General features: G+C 34.0%; 1 protein-coding gene across 6 annotated transcripts in view; it reads right to left on the bottom strand.

The window, feature by feature from the left end:
- The window catches only part of LOC143247103 (uncharacterized), a 77,428-nt gene that overhangs the window by 50,970 nt on the left and 14,024 nt on the right, over positions 1-12,434 (bottom strand). For 4 of the 6 annotated variants that reach the window (XM_076494584.1, XM_076494583.1, XM_076494585.1 and 1 more), the window contains exons 2-6: positions 10,838-12,228; positions 10,010-10,094; positions 8,043-8,194; positions 7,769-7,811; positions 1,134-1,250 (exon numbers count right to left, since the gene is read on the bottom strand). The gene's annotated coding sequence lies outside the window, so the exon portion shown is untranslated. Of the gene's footprint in view, positions 1-1,133; positions 1,251-7,768; positions 7,812-8,042; positions 8,195-10,009; positions 10,095-10,837; positions 12,229-12,434 lie in introns of those variants that run through there. The other 2 variants (XM_076494586.1, XM_076494580.1) reach the window with 1 other exon arrangement.

A 12,434-nucleotide genomic window follows, 5' to 3' on the forward strand; every position in this document is an offset into this window, starting at 1 on the left:
TGATTGTTTATACAATAATATACTTTAAAAAATATTGTTTATACAACTGTATACCATACTGTGCAAAAGTGTTAAGGCAAAGTCAAAAATTAGATTTCAGGTTACTTTCAAACAACAATGAAAAGTAACTCACAAATGAAACATCAAAATTTGATAAGTCTTCATATTTAATACAACAGAAACTCATTGGAAGTGCTTGATTTCAGCAAACAGCTAATATTGTATATCCCCCCACCCTTTGTTTTACTAAATGCAAACAGTTTTCAGGCATTGTTGCAACATATTTAATTCAAGAGCCATTTGGGGTTTTACCCCAAATATCTTTAATACACTCCCTCGTAAAGTTCCTTTGGAAGTAACTTTTGATTTGCCAAGTTAAGTGCTGCTTTAATACTAATTAATTTTCTGTATTATCACTGGTTAAATGCTAAATGTTTTTAACACTGCAACTTTATAATTAGTACTGTTTAAGTGATAATTAGGTTTAACATCTTTATGGACTGTTTAACTACTAACACGATATAGTTTTACCTTTAAGAATTTGAACTTTTGACCTTATTACAATTAAAGATATATCTTCATTTTTTAAAGTCCAGTGTAAATTTATACATGTATAAATAACATCATTTTTTTCTTATAATTAATCATGTTTAAATATAATTATCTCAACTATAATCCTCAACCTACATTCAAATAGAAGTAATAAGATTTAAAGCATATGATTAATAAATATCTTGTGGAGTTATCCCTTAAATTTATTTTCTTAACTTATTTCCCACGTTTAAAACTAAATGTTGAGTGTCTGATCATATTTCTTTGCTAAAGCTGTATGAGGATTTAAGTTAGAAACAAACACCACCAAAACATTTTTATATACAGCATAAGCATATTCTTCATGCTGAAAAAAGCTACTAACTGTATAAAGTTACTATTTAAACCTTTAAACCATCACTTTAATGTTTATATGATGAGTGTGTGTGTTTTCTTATACCAAAGCCACATTGGGCTATCTGCCAAGCCCACAGAGGAATTGAACCCTTGATTTTAGCATTGTAAATCAGTAACTTACCACTGTACTAGCGGGAGTCGTAATATGTGATGAGAAAACATTTGTTATATAAAATGCACTTTACCTTGAAAAGCTGGAAACACCAGAAAAGCTGGAAAAGTCAGAATTGAAACTACTCTGTTTATTTTGTGCATCTCCCAATGTCACTCGACGAGAATGTGGTAAGAGAGAGTTTGCAAACCTACAGATTAAGTCAGGTTAAACTGTATAATATCATTAAAATATCAAAATTTAAGATATAGCAAGTTAAAGACTATAATAAACAAATTTAAATTACTATCAGATAAAAGTGTTATCCAATCTGAGTGCTAAACACATTAGTTCTATGATAATTTCAGACACAAAAATTTGATACTGCTGGTTATAGTACGAACTATGGAAAACTATATAATATATATTTCAAAAATCAGGTATAGAGAATTAGTTTCTTTCAGTACCTTTCTAATGAATTAAGAAACTCAGACTTGTCTTTCATTTGCTAATAACCACATAAATTAGAATTTTGCTAAAAAAATTCTGTGGTTCTAAAAAATCTTTTTTAAACCTTTTCAATAAAAAACTTCTTAAAGTCAAAAACAGTAACTAAAAGGAATTAACTACAAAATGTATAACCATTTGCAAAGCTCCTTGTGTGTGTGAGCAAACTCTCCTTTACACAGAAGATCTGTTCACCACTGGTTCTTGATAAGATCTCAAACAAATTAGAATGGATGACAACATCGATTCTCCTAGAGCATGTTTAGGTATACTTGATTTAACAGGAAATCTTACATTAGCAAGTTCTTTCACTCACATTGACAATTTTGTTTTAGTGGACCCCATAAACCTGGGAAAAGTAAATTCATAAATAACAACTATAAAGCAGTAATTCATTAATGCTGCATGAGTCACATGAGGTGTTTCTGAGCCCCAAAATATTTTTTAATATCATCATCAAGAGAATGCAACACCGATGCCTTTCCTGTTTTTGATAGCTACCTAAAACTGTGCTGAGACTGAGCACTAAGAATCTCCAAATTCTAGTCCAGCAGTAATGAGTTTTTTTTCTTGTTGAGATGTTCAGGTCCTCCAGATTACTAACTGAAAATGTGTTTATGGATCAACCACCTCTTTATTGTGTATATTATATAATATTATAAGTGTAGCAAAGACCTGTTAGTCAAATGGGCTTACAGATAACATTTTATTTTCAGATTGGATATGGCTGACTATGTTTCCAGTGATACTGAGGATGATATTGGAGGGTGAATCAGATCATATTGATGTCAATAAGCATATCTCAGGTGTAGACTGCAGTGTGCATCCAGTAAGTGATGAATCTGATTCTAGTGAAAAACCAACAAAAACACCTTCCACAAAACATGTAGGATGGCTACATAAGGTGACTTGATAGAAGAAATACACAAATTTGAGAGTGTGCAACCATTCTCATGTGTTCAATTCAGCTAAAAGGGCTGAAAGATCCAGTTCTAAATGCACAAGCTCCTGTTGAATTTTGGCAACTTTTTATCACACTATAAGTAACAGATTTATTAGTGTTAAACAAAAACATGCTCATCAGTGAACAAAGAACAAAATATGTTCAGAAAAACAAGGCTAGAGAATCAAACTTTGTGGAAATGGAAGCTTTTCTTGGGCTAGTGCAATAGGTTGAATTTTGGTGATCTATGAAACACAGATGCCATGGATGCAGAGGTTTTCAAGCAACAATGTCATTGCATCATTTTCAATTTCTCTTAGTTTGCATCCAATCTTATGACAAAGCAACATGTCCCAAATGCAAATTAGTTGATAAACTGGTCCCTATCAGGGATCTGTTTGAGGTGTTTCTTGATAATTCTGTGAAGAACTATTCTTCATCAGAGTTTGTTACTACTGATGAAATGCTTGTAGCGTTCAGGGACAAATGTCTGCTCAGACAATACATACCAAATAAACCTGCCAAATATGATAAAGATAGTTGATTGATTAGTTGTTTAGTGTATATTGGCACAAAGCAACTGGGCTATCTGTGTCAAACCACCGATATAAAAATAAAATCATTAAAATATGTAAAAAGGAATCATGCTAAAACAAAACATACTCCAATTTTTAAATTAAAATCTTAAACAGAGTTAAAAAGACCAATGGCACTTAAAAATTTAAAAACACAACTGAAGTAGACAGTGTCACCATTGCCAATAACAATGTCCAAAATCAAGGGTGAAACCATGGTAAAAATATGTTTAAAATGGTGCCATTGCTCTCAATTGTAATGATGGCATGAAAGTAAAAGGTGGGTTATTGTGACTTGAGTGTCACACAGACAACACATTGATGCATCAGTACCAGATAAAAGAAAATGATGAGTTAAAAAACTGTGACCAATGCAGAGCTTAGCCAGAAAACTTTCTCCTTCCGATCCTTATGATAGCAAGATGGCCAAAGAGCAATAGAAGGTTTGATCTGGATAAGCACGTTATTATGTTGCTCACTCCAAGTCGACTGCCAACTGGCACGAAACCAGACCTTGAATCCAGGACTGTAGACCATGTGTGAGACACCTTCCACACTGTCACATGGCAGTGATAGTACCAGAGCAGACAGACTTAGCTGTGATGTCAGCTAACTCATTTCCGTGAATACTGATGTGGACTGGTATCCAGAAAGACTAGATAGAAGTAGATGATAGAGAGTAAAGGGCCAGTCAATTTTGAATATCAATAAGAACAGGGTGAGAAGTAATGTGAAGTGATTCCAGGGCCAATTCCAGGTAAGCAAGTCAGTGTTAATAGTCCAATTCGTGTATTGCATGGCTTTAATGTAATCCAGGGCATGGGAAATGACAAAAATCAGCAGTGAACACAGAAACTGTAGAGAGGATTTTGTGTGCAACAAGTGAATCACAACAAACCATGGCAGAGCCCACAGTCACCTGATTTCAAACCATCTGTATAAATGGAAATTAAAGGATGGTTTGAAAGATGTTTGGCAAATAGAAAGTGATATTTCCAATCAAGAGTATCCACCTTTTTCAGATGACTGAAAGAAAGAGCACACTTGAGGATGGTAATGAGCAATGGTGGGACGGGCTAATCAGTGGATACAGACCCAATCCATCCAACTATGCCTGGACACAAAGACCAAAAGAAACAATGGCAGACCATGTATTTTGAAAAAACATGGGCCACCAAGGAAGGACAAAACAATCTCAGGTGGGATGCTGTGGTAAGGATAGAAATTTTGAAGTGTACAGTGAAAACATTTGCAAATGGTGAAGTATAGAAGAGTTTCATGTGACACAGTATACAAACTCTGGACTGGAGAAGTGTGGAAGAACCCTTTGCAGAGACAAAGCTCCTGATGGTGAACAAGGTTGAACTTCTTTACGGCCAAGGTTCAGCCAGAGCTGCAGTCCAGTTTTGATCAAATAAGGGCACGATAGATGTTTAGTACTGAACATCAATTCACTCCCAAAGATGCGGAAGAAAGGACAATGTTCAGTGCTCTTACACATTTGAGTCATAACTGCTTGATTCAGTAAAATATGTTTAATAAAAAAGGGTAAATGGCCACACAATCCATATAAGTGGAGTTCTTGCAAAATACAATACCTCCACAATATACCATAAGCTTTCTCAAGGTCAAAAATTACAGAATCAAAATGTTGTCACTTGAGAAAAGCTTTTCTGATCAATGTTTCAAGTCAAATAAGGTGATCCACAGTGGATCCCTGTTGTTGGAACCCACATTGGTTGGGCAAGAGGAGTTTGATTCAAGGAACCAAACCAGATGAGCATTAACCATCCTCATTAAGATCTCACAGACATCTCAAAATAATTGGACAGTTGTTCAAAAGGATCTCGGGATCCTTCCCAGACTTAGGAAAAGGAAGTACAATAGCACGGCACCAAGCATCAAGGAAGAACATTCTCCTGCCAGATATAGTTAAAACAATCAGAAGAATGGCAAGATATGCAGGAGAGAGATGGCCTAGCATCTCGTAATGAATATCATCAGGTCTGACCGATGTACTGCCAGACCAATGAAGAGCAAGCTAAAGTTCCACCAGTGTAAAGTGAAGATTATAGTCATAGAGACAATCAGCCCAAAAGGAAAGAGATGATTGTTCTCTGGCTGTCTTGATGGCTAAGAAGGTGGGGAATGAAGCAGAAGTGCAAGATGCACAAGAAAAGATTTCACCAAGAGTATTGGTAATCCTCTGGGCATCAGCAACTTCCTGGCCATCAAAGAGCAAGACTGAAAGGGGGGCAGAAGTACAATGTCCACTAACCTTTCAAATCTTGTTCCATACAACTTTGGAACTGGTGGTAGAAGAGATGCTAGAGGTGTATTTAGTCCAAGATCCCTTCTGGTTTGGACATTTGAATTGCCAAGCATGTGCAAGGGACTGCTGAAATGCAATGCAGTTTAAAAATATGGGATACCTACGAAAGGTATCCCAAGCCTGTTTCTGAGCTTTTCTCGACACGTTGCAGGTAGGATTCCACCAAGGATGAGGATACAGTGGGAAATGTGTCAAGGTTTTAGGAATACACTAAGCAGCTGTCTGAACAACATCAGCCACTGCTTTCACGTAGTTGTCTATCAATGATTTACAGAAGATGGCAGGATCAAATTCTGAGAGAGTAGTAAAAGAGAGACACTTGTCCTGGTTGGTTCCATCAAGGCATGTGGGTCAGGTGGCAACAACCACAGCCAGTCTTTCTCAAAATGTTCACTGCCCCAAGAGTTACTGTCAACCCTTCAAGAAGAGTTAAGAGGAGCAAATAAAAACATCAATAGCAATAAAAGACTGACTAGGTGCATGAAAATAAGTATAAGAACCAGTAATGAAGAGAGATATGTTGTGATTCCAGAGCATATGCTCTATGGAACAACCCCTCCCATCAATATCAGCACCACCCCAGAGGGGATTATGTCCATTAAAATCCCCAAGGATTAAAAAGGGAGACAGTAACTGCTCAATGAGGGCATCAAGGTCTCTTCAGGAGCCACGTAGAGAGAACAAATAATGCTGGTATGACTCGGACACAATGTCCACAACACCTTTTGAAAATGTCCAACACTGGTACTGGTTAACCCTAGCCTAAGTGACAGACCCTGGGGTGGGGGTATCCCAAGGCTGCCCAACTACAGGAATTTATGGCCAAATAGGTGTATTGGAGTTTGACCCCTCAACCACCAGGATCCTCTCCTCTCTTTCACAGGTTGCCACGCACAGCAAACACATGGGTCGATGTTTAGATCCCAGAGGAGATAAACTGAAAGTACAGAACATTCTCTGGGAGGTCCCCTCACCACATAGAGGAATCCACCTTCAGGGGATATAAAGATATAAAAAAATGGCTGATTCTGAAACATTTCATCTGTGGAAAATGGATATCTATACAGGTAACCAGCCAGATTTCTCATTCAAGGTAAACAATTCTCATCTTGTTGTGGTCCCCATTTTCATTTTTGATATCTCAGGGGTAGGTAGAAACATCACATTTAACAACTGGTATATCCTAATGCAATGGCTGATAATGTGACTACTCTGGGAACACTCAGAAATGACATAAAGGAGTTCCCTGTAACATTTTTGCAGGTTAAAGACCAATTGAAGAAAATGGAATGCTGGTTTCACACATTCCTCCCAACCAAATATTGACCCAAATTTTATTAATCAGAAGAAACCAGACATTATCTTGAAGAGAAAAGGCAGAAGACTTTTGAAACATTGTCCTCTACACTTGTGTCTCCATAACAGGCAGTTACCATCCGTTCTACAAAGTTTCATCATGAAAAGATGTCTTGACATGATAGACCAGATGTCAGCAGAGTATGAAACATCACCAAATAACTGTCACTGACTTGACAGTTTTCTTTGTTCTTCTGAACATTCCAAGTATAAATTCCAGTATCCTTTACTCTCACAACCCTCAGGACAAGCTGAAACAGCACTACTTCATAAAGAAAATATCTATGTAGTTCATAAAAGATTATCTCAAGAGGAGATTGTGAAGAAAAACCAGAAGAAAGATCTGAAAGAAGCAAACAAAAGAATCTTACCAGAAGTGGCAGAACTTTCAACACCATCCCAACCACAAATATTACAGAGAGAAAAGTATTACAGAATTGCAAAGTCAAAAGAGTTTGTGCTACTTGTAATGGGTATATGTATAGTGACCACAAGGTGGTCGAACAGTGATTACAGTGCCAAAATACTGATTCAGGTAAAGATTTAGAGCATCAAATATGCTTTTCTTTATTGTTTCTGATGTTTTGGTAAAAAAAAACTCTTTTCACTTATAATGATGCAGTCCTTGTGTCAATAAACAAGTAAGAAGTATGAGTTTGGGATATCTTTTACTAACCATTTATTGACACTACCAATATTTAATATTAAGCTAAATATATTATTCATATAGATATATGAACATAAAAAAATTATAATAACAAACTATATTTTATTTGGGGTGTCTCGCAATCCCATGGTACTAATGATTTTAAACCCAGGCATGATATTAATGTCGAGTTGAACATAAGGAAAGACTTTGGTCAAAGGACAGTATTGTAATATTTGATAAAGACAATTGTTTATCAAAGAAAAAAAAGACAGATTCATTTAAATAATAGATATTTTAACTTCTTGCTTATAGGTACAAAAATGTATTTCACATTCTCATAAACACAAAAAACGTAAACCATACTTGCCGATTAAATGCTGCATCTTGAAGAATGCCATCCAAATTCCTGGCTAAAAATGGAATATGCCAAAATAAAAAATTGCAGAAAATACATTCAAGAAACATAAATGACTAGAAAAATCTGGTTAATTTTAATTTTTAATAATCCAACTTACAAAATAAACTGCTATGGAAAACGTGGTCAATATTTATCTTTAACAATCCAACCTTTAAATATGCTACTACTGATAAGGTAAGGAATCTTCTCATACAAAATATATCAAGCCACAGGTTTATTCTACCTTCAGCACCCAAATAAAGGTTATCATCACATAGCCCTTCAGGAAGATGTTCTCTGAACAAATTAGGATTAGTTGGGATGTTCTTTTCATCAGCTTCAAATGGTGGTGAAGTTGGTAACTCTTCCTCCACATCCTGAGCTTCACTTTCACATCTAAAAGTTATATAATTATTTAATGGTTGAAATAATTGTATCAACTTTAGAATGTGGAAACAATGTCTGATTTCAAAATACTTAAAAGAAACAGAAAAGAAAACTGTCTTCTTTGTTTTAACACACATAGCTTCAACAGTTCTGAGACCTTCCTGCATGTAGAAAATGTTCCACATTTGAGCTTAATTCATGTGCAAGAGTTTGGACTATCGAACAGATTTGTATTGAAGAAGGAATACTGATTAAATTCCAATTTTCCGTGTGTATCTGAATGGAATATGGCAAGCTTTTATTAAAACATACATCAGTGTTGCATACAAGATGTCAGATGTGTTGAAGTTATTTGTAATCAAGCCTTTTTTGGGAATTGATGGCTTCAACCTGACTCAGACTTTGACATGTTGGAGTGCAATGTAATGTTCATATGAAAAATATTTTTATCCTTCATACAGTTTACATACCACATTTACACAACCTCAAGAACTTTGTAAATGCATATCTTCGAGTTTTTAAGTATCCACTGTTTTTTATCTGGTATTTTGTTCTACTCCACTATAAACTGTTGCTAAATCAGCAATGTAGAGTAAAATAAAATAGTTCATAACTCTAATATTAAGTACAAACCAAGTTGAATGGCATTCTGTAAAAGATCATAGCATGTGCTCTTGACCAAACACACACTGTTAATGTGTTACCTCAAGTTTTGTTACTCTACTAGTAATTCTTGAAACGTGATAGAATTAAGTAACCTTCTTGCTACTATCATCATACTGAATGATTTATTTTATTACTTCAATAGCAAGTAAATAAATCTTTGATAAAAAATAACTGGAGAAAATAGAGACAGAATAGAGGGATTTTGATTACAGAAATGAACACTACATGGTCCAATACATTAGATAATGGTGACATATATTCCTTATTATTTGTAGATGGTAGTCATAAAAATCCTTAAAATTTCAGTTTCTGTTTAAATAACACAATTTTATTTCCAAATTCTCAAGAAAACTGAATCACTAAAGAGCAAACTCAAAAACTTGATCTTTCAGACCAACTTACGTAATACAACACATCAAAAGAGGTTATTTTTAGTAAATCTTCAATAGCAAAAATAAAAAAAATTATTTTGTTAAATTGTAATGTGTTGGCTTGAAAGATACTTTATTACTAACTTTAGGTCTCTTAATTACATTACAGAAGATTTTGAAACAGTGTTTGGTAAAAAAAAATAGTTTGGCTCTTTTTTTTAGAAAAATAAAGAAATGAAAAATCTGAATGAAAACAAAAGTTTTATAAATGTCACTTGAAAGCCTGAATTTATCAAATATTTATAAAAAATATACCAGCATTCAAAATGGAAGAAGAGCATATAACCATTAATTTTGAATGAAATACCATTACATAATCTCTGTGAAAAGCTAATATACTTGTTTTGTATTCAAATAACTCTAGACATTAAGTTTTGTTGTTCAAATTAGGCTGTGTTACTGAAAACTGTTATAATTTTTGTCTAAATTTTGCACATAGCCTCTTGAGGGCTATCTGCTCAAGTCATTCTTAATTTAGAATTGATAGATTAAAGGAAAGACACTGAGTCAATACCACCAACCATAACTCTTGGGATACTCTTTGCCAATGAAATGGGATTGATCATCCTATTATAAAGTCCCATAGTTAAAAGGGGTGAGCAGGTTTGGTGATTAGATTCAAACTTGCAACCCACAAATTGTGAGTTCAGTGCCCTATCCACTAGGCCATGCCAACCTGTTGCATATCTTTTCCAAATCTTATTACCTAAAAACAGACTAGATATACCTGTTTCCCTCTTCACTACCAAAGTTTAACGAGTTTATCCACTCCTGAACAGTCACTGGAGACTTTTGAGATGGAGTCGTTGGTTCTGAAGAAGGAAAGAAAAATGCTAAAAATGCTTGATAACATCCAAGCTAGTAGGAAAATAAATTTCAAGCCTTGACCTATTACACACACAGTAACCTGATAGTTGTATGAATAAATGAATTATTATTTCAAGAGCTAAATGGTGCAGAACAAAAAAATTGTTAACTAATTATCATTGCAAAAATATTAAATGCTTAAGATTTTTTTCCAACATTTGTTAAAATATAAATTAATACTAACAAGAAGAGTTCTCAATTCACCCCCTACATTCAACAAAGAAAAGCGTACCTACTGAAACGATACAAGATTTACCTATTTTAGTTATCCTACAAGCTGTTTACTATCCTAAATATATTTGGATACAATTATTTATAGTATTTCCTAACACATATTTCCCACACAGTCAATTCAGAAGTTTAGTATCCTCACACAGTATGTCAACATTTTGTTATTTGTACATAGTCTGTCTGAAAGAAGTTAGCAATCTTTACAGTCTGTCCAAAACAAGTTGATTAGCTACACTACATTAAAACAAATACAGTATGTTTTACACTTGTGCAATAGATGAATAAGTTAAAGCATGCTAAAATACCTTACGTTCCTAAGTAGGCACGTACACATCTCCATTTTGTCAAAATTACCCGAGGTTTCTATTAACAGAATTTCAATGTGAAGAGTGATTTTGTTATATTACTATTTACACATTTTCAAAATAAATGTTGTTACTACACTTGTATAACTCACCAATGGAAAGTCTTTCAACATCAATTTTCAATTCTTCAGCAGGTTTCTGATAGTTGTTTCTTTGTTGAGCAGTGCTGCCACATTCTTCTGTAATGCACTCAATCCTTTCTGTTTCACTCTGTTTGGTGGACAAATGTTTCTTCTGGTCACTTTCATCATCATTTTTTGCCAGTCTCTTCTTCATATCCAAAACCTGTCCTGCTAAAGACGTTCCTTACCAGATGGTATTACTCTCTCAAAACTCAAGGAGCAATTCAAGATTTAGAAGCCACTCACATTCCACTTTAAATCTGTGATGATCAACACAGACTGACAACTGTCTTCTCCTCAGAAACAATAAATGTTTATATTTCATTCACAGTTTTAATTTTTGAAGAACTAAAGCAGACTTAACCATTTTCTCTCAAACCTTAGAAACTATACTTGTACATTTTTTTCACTATTAAATATTGTGATGACTTAGGCAGCTAAAAGACTATCTTCTCCCACTTCTCAGGTATTATATGTACAGATATTTTATCCCATCACACTTCATTTGAACTGTTTTGTGACTTAGGCTGACTTAAGCACTCTAGTCTTAAAAACTGAATCTACATACACTTTACTCAAACTCAGTTTTAACTTTATGATCACGAAACTTGAAACTTTCACCTCTATATAAAATGCTACATTCTTCTCACTTCAAATTTTTATTTTTATTAAAAATCATGGCACTATAAATGAGTTAAAGTATAAAATAAAGACTGAAATCAGTACATAACAGTGACTAATAGAATGTCACTTAATTGAAAATGACTAGTTCAAGTTTTTAAAATCACGTTTATGTTTACAAGATTCTATTTTGATCTGATGCACCATGAACAAAACCTTGTTGTTCTTCTCTCCTCAACCATTTCAAATGCAGAGATTAACCAGCATAAGGGAAACATGGATACAATTCTGGAATGCTATTTCTGTTTAGGTCCTTTTTATTCCATTTTGACCACTACACTACCACCCTAACTAAGGGTACTTAAATGTCCATTTTAATTATGATCACCTAAATTTAAAAAAAATTTTTTGGCTTCTTTCTGTCTTTACATACTTTCCTACCCTACCTTACAAACTAGTTTGTTAATATTTCAGGAGTTATAAACACTAGGTCTTTGGAGTCAATTTTAACTATTAAATACACTTCTATTCATTTAAACTGAATGCTTCTATTCCCAAAAGAAATAGTGGAAAAAATTTGATGCTTGTTCACTTCTTTGTTGAATTGAAAACATCTTGTTTCAGGTTCTAATGACTGATTTATTGTTTCATCGAGTTGTAAATTTTAAACACTACTTATAATCTGTGCATTAGCTTCATAAGGAGTAGAAAGAATCCAGAACATCGAGTCACACCAAATCCTGAAAGTAATACACACATGAATGACATATTTTCTAAACAATCTAACTTATAATCAAACTAGAGAAGCATTTTTCAGAACTATTATTATATTAAAAAAAACATGTCATAAGACATCAATGTTAAGTCTGTTGTACTTTTTAATGCTGCATTCTTTATCTAGTCCTTAGGGATTTTCAAGAATTAGAAAAATGCACAATATTAATAT

Source organism: Tachypleus tridentatus, chromosome 3, assembly GCF_004210375.1.
Source record: "Tachypleus tridentatus isolate NWPU-2018 chromosome 3, ASM421037v1, whole genome shotgun sequence".
NCBI classification, from domain to species: domain Eukaryota; kingdom Metazoa; phylum Arthropoda; class Merostomata; order Xiphosura; family Limulidae; genus Tachypleus; species Tachypleus tridentatus.